This window comes from Chaetura pelagica, unplaced genomic scaffold (assembly GCF_000747805.2).
Source record: "Chaetura pelagica isolate M959 unplaced genomic scaffold, ChaPel_1.0 scaffold727, whole genome shotgun sequence".
Classification (NCBI taxonomy): domain Eukaryota; kingdom Metazoa; phylum Chordata; class Aves; order Apodiformes; family Apodidae; genus Chaetura; species Chaetura pelagica.
The window spans coordinates 35206-46350 of NW_009953805.1; positions in this window are offsets into that span (position 1 = coordinate 35206).

Below are 11145 nucleotides of genomic sequence, written 5' to 3' on the forward strand. Positions count from 1 at the left end.
TATACACAGCACTGGAATTACTCCTTTTAAAAAAGACATCTCTTGTTACATTATACTGATTTTAGTCAGTACCCCAAAGCTCTTGCAAATGCAAATATCTCTTCCCAAAACCTGCTTTTTCTTGTGCTAGTTCATAGGAAAATACAAATTTCATCTATTAGTCCATCCCCATCCTAAAAAAAAAAGAAAATATATTACAGTCATCCCTCCAAAAGCAAGCAAATATTTCCTTATTTCCCTTGCTCACAACGATTTTCCATGACAGTTTTATAGTTAATACTTCTTTAATTACAGGAAATACATGTTATATTATCTATTATAGGGGTCATATCTGCTATTGTTGCCTACCGTATAGCTAGCATATTACTATGACTGCACCAGAGGTTAAAATTTGGCTCCCATAATATAGATTCTGCAAGAACCTTCAAGCTGTTCTTATCCCAGGCATTGCCCCTCTCAATTTCATTGTGTCATCTCTTTAAACCATTATCTACCATAAAAAAACAGTATTTGCTTTTATGTATATCCGATACGCCAAATTCAAATACTAGAAGTATTATATTTACTTTCATTGGCAGGAATAGCTCCGTATCTGCAGTGCAGATATTAATTACTGTATATATGATCAGGAAAGAGATTTTGGAAGAAATGCCACTGGCATTTGCATACAAGCATCCTATTTTTCTGTCCTGCTGCCTTTGTGGACTACTGGGAATAGTCCAACACAAAAGTGAAATATGTCATGATGACTCAAGTAAGCATGTGTTTGTTTTGTGAAAAGACGAGTGTTTCATCCCAGAGCCTAATTCAGTAGATTTATCTACTACAATTACAGCACTTTGATCACTCCAGAATAGGTGGTGTAGCACGAGGTGTAGCTGTCCTTTTCCAATTCACTCTCCTTATCAGGATACATGTCTGTTGATTTGTGGGAAGCTGGCTGTTTTTCGTTCCTGACAAACTCCAGTGATTAAAATGTAGTGGCTTGCTCTTGTTCCCCTGATAAAGGTGACAGCTGCAGAGTTTCCAGTGTTAGTGGATATGGTCCATGCAGATTGCTTTTTAATGAAAGCAATATATTATCTTACCTAGAGACCCTGCAGCCTTACCTTGTTAATGTATTCTGACTTGGCACCACATTCATCTATAAATTAGTTGTATTAAACATGCTTCTTACTATTTATCCAGTCTCAAAAGACTTGGGGTTTTTTTTTGTTTATTTTGTTTGTAACTTTTGTTTGTACCACCTCCAGCAACAGCATCATACACACAAATAACAGTGGTCTAAATTTTTCATTAAAATATCTAGCATTAAATAATATAGTTACAGACACCTCCATACTTGATGACTTGATAATCCCTCATGTTTAGCCATTAAAATATGCCCTGAAGGATTTGGAATCAACAACACTTGACTATGCAAATTATATCTGTAAAGGTTTTCCCCTTCACTGCAATTTAAAAATAAAAATTATTGAAGAAACTTATAAAATAACCTCCCCTCCCGCCCAGATTAAGCTAAACAAAATTGTGCTTACAATTTTGTAGCCTTATCTCTTTCCATTTGTCTGAAATAAGGCAGACTGAAAAATCCGGTTGCATTGTGTTCTTTAACAAAATCTTGTAGGTCTCTGAAACACTCAAATGCCAACCACGGATGGTCTGTTCTTCAGATGTAAGCAGTGTCAATAATTTATATTGTTTCTACCACCCTTCATAGAATCATAGAATCATCAAATGGTTAAGGTTGGAAGGGACCTTAAAGATCATCCTTCTGTTCTTGTACTAGAAGCATTTTTCTAGCAAAAGGTGAATATTTAAACCAAATTTCTCTCTTAAAAATTTATATAAAAATATGGAAGTTTAATTATGTTCCTGTTATTTTTTCCTAAATTATGAGAATTTAGTACATTGGTATAATTAAAAGATGACCATTATGATATCTTTAAAAACCTCCTATATCTATAACAACAAAACCACAAGAATTATGTCAACAATCCAGAAATACGCATATAAGAGCTATTAACTATTGTGAAAATGTTTTGTAAATCTTAAAAATTAAATATGCTATGGTCAGTACAAAGACTATTTCAGTGGAGGGTATTCTGCATTTGGTACTTGAAATATAGGGATTTAACTACTTTAGAGTGCCTGTGTCTCTGCTCCATTTGTATCTTTGTTAACAATACATGTACAGTAGGAGAGATAAGTAAGGGATTAGTAAGGGATTAGTAAAGGATAAAATGAAAGCCTTTGGTTTATATATGCTCTGAACACTGCCTCCACAGTTAATTTTTTGAATTTTTACATTTTGTCAGAAAGATAAGAAAATACCATACCTGTTTATTTCCACCATCTAAAACACGGCCTGTCTTCTCGTTTTCTTGAAAAATGCACTTTGATTGTCTAGATATTTTATAAAAACAAAGATATTCTTAAATCTCTCTTAGCAGTGCCTCTGCTGCTAGGGAATGCAAAAAATTTCTTTTCTGCTTTGCTTTTGTTTTGGCTGTAAATTATAAAGTAACCTGGACCTGTGAAGTTTACTCGTTTCAAGAGACTAAAATGGCATCTTTTGCCTAAATGCCTAGCATCCACTGAACTTGTGAATGCAGAGATACAGAGGGAGAAAGACAACATGTAAACCTGTAATTCTGAGTAGGGCCATCAGGCATTCTGATTCCTTAACCCGGAAATACCAATTCACAGCTTGGGGGGAGCTGCACTTTCTCATGCTCCCTTTTCTCTGGCAAAGTTTGTTTCTAAAAATAGATTAAATTTTTTCTCCCTGACAAATATGTGAGATGTGTTATAGGTATAAGCACACCTCATGTGCACATTGTACTATTTTACATTCCCTCCAAAGCTCTTTGAAATCAACAAAAAATCTCCATCTTCTTAAGTTATTTCAGGCTCATGTATTTGCTCCTTGTCAATAGAAGTTGTTTGTTTTTTTTTTTTTTTCTTTCTTTTCCTTAAAAACTTCTAAAATCCTGGTTATATCATGCTGACATCTGAATCATATATATGGTAAATAACTGAGAATAGAATCAGGTATTTCATGCTTTTGCTGATCAATTAATATAACCGGCAAATTTAAGTCACTATAAAAGCCAGTTTGATTTTTGTTGTTGCCAAAAGCAGGACCATGAATTCATATGGGTTTGATTGAACAGCACTGTTTTCACACTGTGTTTAGGCCCTCTGCAGTGATCTAAGAAGGCTGCCTGCATGTGCTATATGCAACAGCTTTCAACAACTTGGGATTCAAGCTGATTGTTTGAATGGGTGTCTGTCTTAGCAGAACTGGCTCTAATAAAATGAGAAATATTTTTTATTTTAAGCATTGGGTACTCTTACAAGATTTTTCTCTCCACTTTTTATAACAGTATCGGTGTCACTGTTGCTGCATGGCTGTATTTTGTGAAGAGTTCAGAGTAAACCATGTGTTTCACAGGTCTAAACTTTATTTTATTTTGCTTCAGTAAATTCTTGCTCTTTGTTGGTTTTCATAAATAAAAACTCAGTAAGTTATCAGTGAAAGAGCTTGTAAAAGTACATGTTATGAAATTCAAAGTTTGACACCCATTTAGAAAAAGATAAAATGCATCCTCATCTCATTAGGAGATATTAAAGACCATAATTAAATTATTTTTCTACACCTTGCCTTTGGCATGGGTACTTAGCTCCTTGAACACAAAGCCTTGAATGCTTAGAGTGTATTCCATCCCTCTTTCTTTCATCAGCTGCGGCTCAGGGGGGCTCAAAGCCACCAAATCAGACAAAAACCTCTGACCCTTCCCAGCCTGCATAGCAGGGAAAGGCAATAGCCAGACCTGGTGTCATTTCTGTGCTTGGTCACATGTAAGTCTAGAAAAGTGACAAGAAAATGCGACACAGCAAAGCCAGAGGAAACATCAGGAGAGAGAAAGGAAAAGTACAAAAGCTCAAAAGGAAAAAAAACAATTTTCATTTTGTACTCATTAATCATTTAGACAACTCTACAGATCCACAAAACATATGAAAGCAAGCTCACAGAGTGCTGATTGCAGCGTTTGTTCTTCCCATATAACCAAGTGTGGCTTTGCAAATTGGTTTCTCTGATGCATTTTCCCATAAATAATCTGCTTAAAGCAAATGTTAGATACACTGCACAGGCTGATCTCCACTATCTTTTTTGTATTTTGCTGTTGCACAAATATATTTTGATTGACACAATAACATGCTGGTATAAAACAAGCAGAAATGACATCTCATAAATCACAACAGAAAGAAAAGAGATTATCAAACAACTAAATAATGCAACCCACAGCAAAACATACCAGTAAATCATACAAACCAGGGTAAATTAGATAACACTGTCCATATACAATTACACTTGTTGGCTCCCACGACAGCCTTTAAATGTGACATGTTATTTCACATGTATGCAATTAGGGCTTAAAATCAATTTTTTTTCTATTCCATTTAAAATAAAAAATGTCCAGTTTCTAAATCAAACACTACCTTTTTAGTCAAGATGGACAAGAAGTAGTATCAGGTTAGCAGCAGCAACTCAGCAGCATAGTGCAAACCAGTAAAGAATGGGTTTCTTCAATACTGGGAAAGACCAGAGTGCAATGGTCATCACTGCACACTATTTCTGCTAATTATTCTAGCTTCTTTTTCACAGAACCTATTGCAAAGTCAGGACCCAGTGAAAAGCAAAAAATCTAATGCACAACTATATTGATGACATGGTAAATAGCAAAGAGGATTTAGCTGTACCCAGGTAGATATGCTCTGTAACACATTGTGGCATATCTAGCATGTGGTCCCACGGCAGTGACTGAAAGGAGACCCTGACACGGTGCTAAGCACAGAGCTGGCAGGAGGGATATTTCTGATGTGAGTTTTCAAGGCTATGAGAGTCACATATCTACTCTGCCTCTGCTCTTTCACCAGGAAACTCAAAGCAGCAGTGCTTCACTACCCAACTCAAAGAAGCATTAAAAGCACAGGTTTCAGTGAAAGTTTGAGCACTAAGGTCACTAGAAATGTTTTTGGTGCTACAGCACCACTAGGTGATAATTGTCAGTCTGTCCCAGCCTTCTGTGTTTTTGGTTACCCACAGACACTTGGGCACATCAAACATCTCCAAGGCTCTAAACTGATACTGGTGGGTTGATACAAAGTGATCAAAAGGTTTCAGAGGCACATAGGTGCAAGCAAATAATCTAGTCTGATCAGTTGATGGTCTAGCTGGTGATAAGCAAGTTCAGCTTGACCCTAGCTTGTGATGCCTGCCCAGAAATGGACTTGCCACACAGTCCTGACAGTTTGAGGACCACATCTGCATTATTATTGCATGCTCATCATCTTTCTCCCTCCTCCATGTGTCTGGCAAAGAATTAAGACCTGTTTGGTCCCCAGAAGGATGAGACAACATAATACATAATACCATTTTTCTTTGAAAATGCACAGATACTTAAAACTTACATTTCATGAAGATAAGTTGTGCAGTAACTTTGACATTTTTTGTGAACTTTCCAGTAGAGAAAAAAATGCTCAGGAAGCCATGCTATTCATAGCTTTTTAATAATTGTGTAATAATGTTGTAAGTGTGAGTTATATGTGACAATCCCTCACTCTTTTGTTCCTCTACAGGATGTGAAATCTCAGGAAATAATAATTAGTAAATAAACACTTATGCAGTGATAACTGCATTCATGATTGCACTTTATGACAGTGTCTTACAATGGGTTCCCTTCTGGATATTCCTGTGTAGTATCCCATTGTTGTTAATGCTGTACTGTTGAATTCATCATAAGATGAATTCCAGTGATGAGTGCTAAATAATTTTTTCACTACTTATCCTTTAATTTTATGATCAATGAAAAAAAAAAAAACAAACACACAACCCCCCCCCCAAAAAAAAAACAAGTCCTGCCTTGTTAGTCAAAACTAATTCTGTAGTTTTTATCAGTTTCATGGAATCATGGAACCACAGAATTGTCAGGGTTGGAAGGGACCTCTAGAGATCTTCTAGTCCAACTCCCTCACTACAGCAGGATCCCCTAGAGCACATTACTCAGGGATGCATCCAGATGGGTTTTGAATGTCTCCAGAGAAGGAGACTCCACAGCCTTCCTGGGCTGCCTGTCCCAGTGCTCTGTCACCCTCACCATAAAGAAGCTTTTCCTCATATTTAAATGGAACTTCCCATGTCCCAGCTTGTCCCTGTTGCTGCTTGTCCTGTCACTGGGATCTACTGAAAAGTGTCTGGCTTCATCCTCCCTGCACCCACCCTTTAGATACTTATAGGCATTAATAAGATCTCCCCTCAGCCTTCTCTTCTTAAGGCTGAAGAGTCCCAGCACTCTCAGCCTTTCCTCGTAAGAGAGGTGCTCCAACCCCCAGTCATGTTTGCTGCCCTCCGCTGGACTCTCTACTAGTTCCCTGTCTCTCCTTAACATTGAAAATGTTTCATCCAATACACCTAATACACAAAGGGAAATATTCTGGAAAGTTCTCATTTAATGTTCTTGAATCACAGTGGATGCAAAAATGTGCCATTCTAGAAAATCAGACAAGACTGACAACATGAGACCCTTTTTGGCTAATTTTCCTGAAGACAACACAAGCCATTCAATCTCACTGGTTTTCTTTTCTTGTCTTTTGAGACCAGTCCATTCCAAAAACGTGCAAGACTAAACCTTGCCTTAGTAAAGGGAGCAAAAACATCAGTTGTGCCTGTACTTGTCACCGGGCACAACCGGGAAGATATTGCTTCCAGCTTGCCTGTTGCAGGACTGGTGCAGGGAACGGGAAAGGGTCGAAGCTGCCCGAGGTAACGCTTTTCCTGGGTTTCCAACTTTAATTGTATTTTTGCAAAGAGCAGCACGGACAGAAGCCCGGCGAGCACCGTCTCCCACTTCACACAAACGTTTCCGCGCACCCTTTAACTGAGGGGCAGCAAATCTTCCTTCCTCCGCCCGGCTCCCTTCCCGCTCGCCCGCAGACCACAACGCGGGGTCGGCGGCCGGGAAGGCAGCACCACTCCCCGGGCTCCCCCCCGGCACCCCCGCCAGGGGTGGCACCGCCTCTCGCTTCGGGATCGGGAGGCCCCATCGCGGGGCAAGGGCACCCTCTACTGCCTGCCTCGAGGAAACGAGTTTTCAGGGAAAACACCTTTTCTCCGGTCGAAGCCGCCGCCTCTGGACACGGCGACAGCGGTTTAGAGTGAGTGGTGAAGCTCAGCATCTCTCCTGCTGCAGGGATGCCTGAAGGAAGGTTTGGTATCTCTCCTTTTCAGAAGGCTGTGTGGGAAGAAGAGGTGATTTAGGACACTTCAGACGCCTTTTTTCTCCATCTATGACATCTCTCTTACTTGGCCATGTGACAATCTCATGTCATGTCACACAAGATGACTGGTCATTTTTCTCACGTTTGGTGCTGCTACGGGTGCCTGGATAGGAAAACATGGTAGGGCACATCCCAGGTAGGCAGTTTCTTACTTTAGATGCTGTGCTGAAGAAGTAGGCAGAGTTACAGCCCTTATTTATGACATTAGCAGTAAGCCAATATACCATGCAATCAATACAGAAACAATTTTCATATCTGGAAGCAGACAGAAAGGCAAAACTCAGCAATTATCTTCCAAGCCCTAGAGTGTCAAATGACTGTGTGGCAGGGAAGGGTTGGGCTCAGAGACTGACAAGAAACAGAAGCCAGTAATACCAAATAGCGAAAGAGAAAAATCAGAGATAATCCAAACACAGACAAGATAGAAGTCAACACTTTACAGATTACCCTCATCTTCTTGCCTCCTAGGGTCTAGATGAAACGTTCTCTGGGTTTTTCCAAGTGCTTCATTTAAGTTTGATGCATTTATAAACATACAGTCAGTGTAATTGGAGGGACAGCCTCATCTGAATAAAGGTAAGGCAATAGGCTTGTGAAGGCTTGTAGTCAGTGCACAAGCTGCAACAGATGTGAGAGAAGCTGTTACTATTCCCCTGTCTTTCTTAGGTAGCAATGAAAATGAAAAGATGTTTTAGATTGGATCAGCTGTAGTAAATGCTTCTGTTATCATGTGCTGGTGTAAAAAGCAGACTTAAGAATATCAGGCTCCTTCAAGATGATACCTTTATCTAACAAATGGACATGCACTGATTATTCTGGCTAGTACAATGTGGGAAATGGGCATTTCAAACCACTACCTTTTTCTCTGCCTGGCTACAAAAGCTGCAGTGTTGCCTGAGAGGGGAAAGGTCTTTTACAAAGAATGGCTTTTTTTTTTTTTTTTTTTTTCATAGATAATATAAACTGTCTACCCCTACTGAGATCCTTTATAACCATCATTTTGTAACAGGTTTGCTTCTATGTTTTCAAGTGGTCTGATAAAGTAACAAGTTTGGCTGGTATTTGTCCCTGAAAAAAGACTGAAAGCAGAAAAGCAAGTGCATCTCCAGAAGAGGCCAGGGATATTTAAAAATAAAACAACTTCTCAAAGTATATGCCAAATGCTGTTTCAGAGATCTGTATAGACTTGTGTCCTGAAGGTCTCTCAGCATTCACTCACACCAGGCACAGGTACTTACATGTGGTAACACCCCTCATAGATAATATAAACTGTCTACCCCTACTGAGATCCTTTATAACCATCATTTTGTAACAGGTTTGCTTCTATGTTTTCAAGTGGTCTGATAAAGTAACAAGTTTGGCTGGTATTTGTCCCTGAAAAAAGACTGAAAGCAGAAAAGCAAGTGCATCTCCAGAAGAGGCCAGGGATATTTAAAAATAAAACAACTTCTCAAAGTATATGCCAAATGCTGTTTCAGAGATCTGTATAGACTTGTGTCCTGAAGGTCTCTCAGCATTCACTCACACCAGGCACAGGTACTTACATGTGGTAACACCCCTCAATGCCTTTGTCATTCATCATTTCCTGGTCCTCTCTGCCAATTTGTTTCTTTTCCTGCAGTTCTGCTTCACACTTTTTCTTCTGACACCAAGTTTTGTATTTGTCAGTGCGTAAATAGAGCTGGGATTGTAAAAATATTCTGCTTGGCAGCCATGCTTGGCAGTTCCAATCAATTAGGACCATTAGTCATGATGGGATGGAGAAGGCAGCCCAGGCCCAGGGTGTATAAGTGTTCTCAGGGCTCAAAAATTCTCTTGGCAGACCAAGCCTCAAGTGATTTAGTCTACTTACATTACTCTGTTTTCCAGTGTGCCTGTGTTGGTCTAGTGAATTTTGCCTCATATGTTTGGGGTGAGTGGGACCTTAAGAACTGTTTCTGTGATGCTGATGAGACATCTATTTGGGTCCTGGGGGTGGACAGCAGGGGTAGAGGAGGTGGTTGACAGGTCTCTAGTGAGCAGTCCACATGAATGTGCAACCTGAGGCATATGATGAAGCAGCAGCTGCATAAGAGCCCAGATTCCTGCACCCATGCTGGTCTTATGGTCAGTCTGTACGAAAGCAATGAAAGTGACACTTGTATCTCAGCTTCGTCTGCAGCCCTGCTCAGCTTCTACAGTGAAGACAGCCCAGTCCAGGCAAGCCAGGCAGAAAAGGCCCACAGGAAATACATGACAACAAATAAATACTGGTGGCAGTCCAGCCAACAGCTCACCATTTCCCTTTGATTAATTACTAAACAACACCTAGCTCTGATTTTAGGGACAAATAGTGTGTCACTGCAATGAGTGGTAAGTGAGTATCAGCTGTACCTCAGAATTTTTGCTGGCATCTACCACACAAGCAAATCACAGTCAAGATAACTTACATACATATTTACTTACATGCCTTCTATGGGTTCAGACACAAGGAATAAAGCTGCTTCCAACAGCTGTCTGTCTGCCCACAGCTGGGGAAGCACAAACATGCATTGCAATACTGTGTTACATTAGTTCATTTCAGCTGTTGCACACAGAGCAGGGAGACCAGTATCAACAATAACTACTGTAGCTATAGATTCCTTGATTTCACTTGCCAGCATATGTACCTTGTGAAACATAGGTTCAATTTCTCCCACATGGGCTGCCTGACCTGATACCAGCTCTAACACACAGCCTTCAGAAATAGGTCTGGGTACAACAGCCCATGGAAGTTATAAAGACAAGGACAGAAAAGCTCAAATTCATTAGCTGGCTCAACAGAGGGTATAGTTTTGAGTTTAAAATGAACTATGATCAATGAGAAAAATAAAGCATTCTTTGTCCCAGCTCTGCCTATACTGCAGTCAGTGGGTACCTATGTGCAGCACAGACTTTATAATGTCACAGAACTGTGTGTGTTATATATATGTAGTAATAGCTGGTCCTTTCTATCAGATCTTAAAATGTTAGTTTTGGAAAAACATTCTGCAGGAAATGGTGCTCTGGTTCCAGCAACAATCTTACTTTGCTAAATTTATGGTTCAGACACTGTTCTCGTGGACAGATTAGTCTCAAGTTATGAGGACAGCCAGACATGACTGTTCTCTGATCTTCTCTGCTTCATTTCTCAATCTAGTAAATTCAGGTAGTCCTTCTCCAGTTCTCAAAACAGTTTCTGTAGCTGCTGTGTCCTAACAAGCCCATGAGCAAAACTATTATCACAGGATAAAGGTATTAGATTCAGATCATCTCTCAGATTAACCTAAATGAGGATCTATCCTCTTGCTTGCTAACTACTGACTGCCTTATATGCATCTTCTGTTATAAATCACTTATTCACTGGAGAGAGGTATTTTCCCAATTTTGCTTCTTGCCCCAAAATGGTATGCTTTAAATGAACATTTTTTTCCCCTGACACTGTAAGATCTATTTGACCCACTCTTACTTCTTTTCTCCTGTCAAGGAATTCTACTTTGTGTTCCTGTACTATGTTTTCATGTTCTTTGTTAGTCCCTGATTAAGCTTTGCTAAACCCTGGATTGCTTACTTGCTTAGCAAATGTATGGGTTTAATTTACCTTTTACAGTAACCAAAACTGAAATTATTGATTACCTGTTTCCTTCAGGACACCTTGTTAAACTGTTTCACTTCCAAACCAGAGAAACTGCACACAGCAGAAAATCTGCCTGAAAATGTAAAAAGGTCAATGGTGCATTTGATGACATGAGTGCTTATGAAGCCACATAATTCATCATTTGTTACTACAGAACTTGTTCCTAG